Raw genomic sequence first — 5,859 nt, 5'->3', positions numbered from 1 at the left:
AAACATTCAGAAAAAGCATCACAAGATTAATGGCACACTTAGATAAGTACTTGAACATTTTTCCAGTTACTTTCTTTGGAGATCTGGCCTTAGCAGTGCACACATAAATTGCCTATGACTTATTGCAGTTACATAACCACTTAATAAATGCCGACACAGAGAATCTTCTCTCACAGGTTTTTTTTTTTTCTTCTTTCTCACTACAAACATCTAATTTCATCTCTTCAGAGAGTTTTGGGTACTACCAGTGGCTGGCAACTACAATTCTAATCCCAAATTTACATCCTTCAAATAAATTACCTTTCCTTCTTCTTCACATAACTCCCAACAACTTTTATATTGAGCTTGATTATTAATATCTAAAGAGTGCTATTGTAGACTTTTCAAATTAATTTTTTTAAAATATATTTTATTGATTTTTTACAGGGAGGAAGGGAGAGACATAGAAAGTTAGAAACATCGATGAGAGAGAAACATCAACCAGCTGCCTCCTGCACCCCCCGCTACTGGGGATGTGCCCGCAACTAAGGTCCATGTCCTTGACCGGAATCGAACCTGAGACCTTTCAGTCCGCAAGCCGATGCTCTATCCACTGAGCCAAACTGGCTAGGGCTCAAATTAATTTTTGCTATAATTCCTAAACTATCTCTATTTCAAATTAATATCTAGCAAATTAATTTTGGCTCTTGATTATATAAGATCATGTGAACATACTAAAATGATTAAATCAGACACTTTAAATGGATGAATTATACATGAATTGTATCCCAATAAAGATGGTAAAAAATAAAATAGACTCCCATTTCAAGCAAATCAAAATGAGCTTAAAGACAAAGATAATGACCTAACAACAAGAATTTGTATTTAATTGAAGTATTGTAGACTGTGTTGGGGAATCACATCAGAGGGAGCCTCTAAGATGAAGATCAGCTAGTGAGGAGTTGAATGAATTTGAAAGGGTTTTCAAAGAAATGACAACAGGGAAAAACCTCTAAGAATGAAGGAGGGCCCACCATGAAAGGAATTGGAAATTGGAATTCTAGTGAATAGGAGACATCTTACCAGAGACAGTTTTGTTTCTGAAAGATCTTGAAGCAAGAAGAAGCTAAATAAACACATGTCAATTGATCAACATCTGATCTTTGCAAGACTTGTTGAAATAAAGTAGAAAGCAATTAGAAAATATATGTTCTAAATCAAGTTAACATTTAAGTGTATTTAATTGATTTTAGAGTATAAAGGCACCTCTTATTAATCACAAATTTTCATATATTCATGTCTCAGAGACTTTAAGATAACCTAAATGAAAAATTATACCTTTAAAATCTTATTTTAAGTCTTGTAGCAATCACATTTAGAGTCATATGAAATTTATCTGAATATACTAGTCTTCTCAGGGAACTTATGAAACATACAACAGACTGTTCTTCATAAACATACTCTAAGCACATTTTCAAAAGATGAGTTAGTGCAGCTTCCTCCTTAGGCTTGAATTGAAATTAAAAATTATGCCACCTCAAGGCTAAGTTTTGGTTGTAAGAGCCAATGAGGCACTCACTCTCTAAGAGAACTCACAGAATTTGATGAATGCTAGCATTTTAATATGAATATTGTATATCAACACGTGTTTGTGGTATATTATTATGACATGTGTTTGTAGTAGATGAATGCCTTCAGTAAAAAGTGAAATATCTTAATAAGAAAATAAATATAAAAATATTATAACTTCAGTAACTATTTTAAAATGTATATGAGAGAGTCATGGTGCAGGAAGAGGAAGACATTCGGGACTACCATTTGAATGAGAAACAGAAGGTGACCAAGGCCAAGTATCCTCCAGTCAATCAGAGGTACGAGTATTTGGATCATACAGCGGATGTCCAGCTACACCCATAGGGAGATACTCTGAAGGAAGCTTTCGAGCAATGGGCAATGGCCATGTTTGGTTCCATGACAGATACTGAGGTACGGTGGACCCTCTCCAAGCAATAGAAGTAGAGACCCAGGGAGATGATTTACAGTCTCTTCTGTTTCACTTTTTGGATGAGTGGCTTTATAAGTTCAGTGCTGATGAATTCTTCATACCCCAGGAAGTGAAAGTACTTAGTCTTGATCAAGTAAATTTCAAATTATGGTCAATTGGGTGGAGAGAAGAATTCTCATTGTCCAAGCATCTTCAGGGAACTGAAATCAAGGCAATAATGTATTCAAACATGCAGATCCATAGTGAAGAGAAACCAGACATTTTTGTGATCACTGAGATTTAAGATAAAGAAAAAACTCCTCTGAAGAACGGTTTTTTTCTCTTCCCTTTGAGATGATACCATGATATAAATTATACAGTCTCATGATATATGATGATTTTCAGAACAGAAATTTTTGACGTAAAGTATGACTTTTCCACAAATGGAAAATCAAGGCATAGCCTTGGTCTGTATTAACCAGATATTCAAATGTCAAAGAATTCTTCAGGTAGCAAGAATGGTTCCTTATTTATTAATTCATTGCTGTAGCAACAGGTGCCTCACCCCTTCCAATGGAATGCCAGCTCTCCAGCCTCGTTCTAAGAGGGATCAATGATGTAAACAGCAGCCAAGAGATTCTGAAGCCTTCGCATCTTATTGAATCCAATTTGGGAGAAAAAAATGATAATTTGAGAATTTTTACAATCAAGATTTTGCTTTCCCTAGAAATTGGTTAAGACATATATTTTCTTTGTGTATTTTAAGAGAGGTTGTATTTTAGAATGCTGTAGGACAGAACCATCCTACATTCCAGTTGGATATCTTAGAAGAAATAATTATAGTTGAACAATAGATACTTCTCTAGAAAGAGTCCTGATTACCTATCTCACTTTTTTTTAAGCAGTGGTGTATTGATATTTTCTTGTTTTCCCACAAGAAAAATTTAATGCCCTTAAAAATGGGTCCTTTTATCATGTAATTTTATATTAAAGCCAATATATTTATTCAGTTAAGGAAGAAGGATAATTTTTTTATTTTTTAAATTATTTAAACTCTTAATTTCTGAGAAGATAGGAGGCCAGGAAAACAACTAAAATTATCTGAACTTTTGTCAGGCCACGGTAGCGCAGTGGTTGAGTGTCTACCTATGAACCAGGAGGTCACAGTGCAATCCCAGTCAGGGCATATTGCCTGGGTTGTGGGCTCATTCCCCAGTAGGGGCATGAAGAAGGCAGCTAATCAATGATTCTCATAATTGATGTTTCTATCACTCCCTCTCCCTCTCTAAAATCAATAAAAGTATATTTAAAATGTAAAATAAAATTATCTGAGCTTTTCAAAGTAGATAACTTCTAAAAAATAAAATAAAATATATATGAGAGAAAGCATAGAACAAAAATCAAGAACCTAAGTTTTACAGTTACACTAATTTGATTTTGACATTTTATTCTGGCTGTATCTAACTATGGACATTGAAACAAATTTCTTAGCCTTTCTCTGACTATTTCCTCATTTATTAAATGGAGGTATCAAAATATCTAGCCATAGCATTATAGTGAGAAAAGAAGATAATGACAAGTGCTTTTTTAGCAAAAAAAGATACTTTCTAATCTAATTTTAATTTAGCTATAATTTTTATTTCTGGAACTTACTCAGTAGGCAAAATAACCAAATGACAGAAAGGTTTGGATATTTTTTCTGTTTTAATAAATATATGGTAGCAGAGAGATTGAGAATATTTGCTGATAGCAGAATGATGAAACTTGAATATGAGCTTAGAATCAAGCACTTTAAATTCCCTGTACCACAGTTTGTTATCTGTAAAATGGTTAAATATTTAAATATATTTTTATTGATTTCAGAGAGGAAGGGAAAGTTGACAGAGAAATAGAAACATCAGTGATGAGAGAGAATCATTGATTGTCTCCTTCCTGCATGCCCCCTACTGGGGATTGAGCCTACAACCTGGGCATGTGCTTTGACTGGGAATCAAACCATGACCTCCTGGTTCATAGGTTGACACTGAACCACTGAGCCACACTGGCTGGCTAAATATTTAATTATAGTGGTAGAGATTGGTAAAAAAAAAAAAAAAGTTAAATGTAATATGGAAAACTACCCAACACTAGTATGTGGTCTACAAATGTAAATTTTTATAATTGCCTATACCACAGCATCATGATTAGCAATAAATTTTGCATAAATGCCCATCAAGAGAGACTAGAAATAATAGAAACAGACATGTAATAATTCCCAATGTGGGTAGTTCTTTCAGACACAAGCTTTAAAATATCTACACTAGTTAGTTAAATTCAAGAAGAAAAATATACAAATTAAAAGTTTAGAACTATCCAAGATGGTGGCAGAGTATGTGGGAGCAACACTCACCTCCTCTCAGAATCAAACTGGAATTACAACTAAATTATAGAAAAATCATCCTGAATAATCAACTGCAGACTGTATGAAGAGAAGTCTTATAAACAAGGATTTATAGAAGAAGCCACATGGAGACTGGTAGGAAGGATAAAAAATCAAAAAAGGCTGGTCCTCCTCCCCACAGGCAGCAGTTGAAGTTTCTTGGCATATTTCCTGAACTAGAACAAATAATCCAAAATGTATATGAAACCACAAGAGACCGCAAATGACAACAGCAATCTTGAGAAAGAAGAAAAAAGTTGAAGAAATCACACCACCAAATATCAAACTATACTACAAGGCCGTTGTAATCAAAACAGCACTATGCTGTCATAAAAATATACACACAGATCAGTAGAAAAAAATAGAAAGCCCAGAAATAAACCCACACTTTTTATAGTCAATTAATATTTGTCAAAGGAGGAAAAACATACAATGTGGTAAAGATAGTCTTTTCAATGAATGGTGTTAGAAAAATTGGTCAAATAGGTGAAAAAAGAATGAAAGAAAGGAAAGGAAAGAAAGGAACTAGACCACCTTCTTATACCATACACACAAATAAACTCAAAATGAATTAAAGACTTAAATTTTGCACTTGAAACCATAAAAATTCAAGAAGAAAACATAAAATGTCAAACAATTCTTGTAGCAATATTTTTTCTGATGTATCTCCTCAGGCAAGGGAAATAAAAGAAAAAATAAACAGGGCTACTTCAAACTAAAAAGATTTTACACCACAAAGGAAATGATCAATAAAATAAAAAGACAACCCACTGAATGCAAGAACATATTCACCAATACATCTGAAAAGTATTTAACATCTAAAAAATATATAAAACTCAGCACCAAATATAAATAATCTAATTAAAAATGGGCAAAGAACCCTGGCCAGTTGGCTCAGTTGGTTGGAACATTGTCCCATACACCAAAAGTTTGTGGGTTCAATTCCCTGTCAGGGCACAAACCTTGGTTTTGGGTTGATCCCTGTTTAGGGCACATACAGGAGGCAATCAATTGATGTTTTTCTCTCACATCTCTCTCTCTCTCCGTCTCTTGCTCTCTCCCCACTCCTTCATCTCTCTACAGAATCAATGGACATTTCCTCGGGTGAGGATAAAGAAAAAAATAAGTAAAGACCCTAAATAGACACTTCTCCAAGAGGACACACAGATGGCCCATACACACATGAAAAGATGCTCAATGTCACTAATCATTAGAGAAATTCAAGTGAAAACAATATCACTTCACACCTGTCTGAATGACTATCATCAATGAATCAACAAACAAGTGTTGGTGAGGATGTGGAGAAAAGGGAACCCTCATGCACTATTGCTGGGAATGCAAATTGGTGGAGCCACTATGGAAAGCAATATAGAGTAATCTCAAAAATTAAAAAAGGAATTGCCTTATGACCCAGTGATTTCATTTCTGAAAATTTATCCAAAGAAACCTGAAACACTTATTTGAAAGAAAATATACA

General features: G+C 34.1%; 1 pseudogene; it reads left to right on the top strand.

The window, feature by feature from the left end:
• The first annotated feature begins 1,761 nt into the window (after positions 1-1,761).
• Positions 1,762-2,267, top strand: LOC102766153 (annotated as a pseudogene).
• The last annotated feature ends 3,592 nt before the right edge of the window (positions 2,268-5,859 follow it).

The sequence above is a fragment of the Myotis davidii genome, unplaced genomic scaffold (genome assembly GCF_000327345.1).
Source record: "Myotis davidii unplaced genomic scaffold, ASM32734v1 scaffold756, whole genome shotgun sequence".
Lineage (NCBI taxonomy): Eukaryota > Metazoa > Chordata > Mammalia > Chiroptera > Vespertilionidae > Myotis > Myotis davidii.
This window is presented reverse-complemented; position numbering and strand designations above follow the sequence as displayed.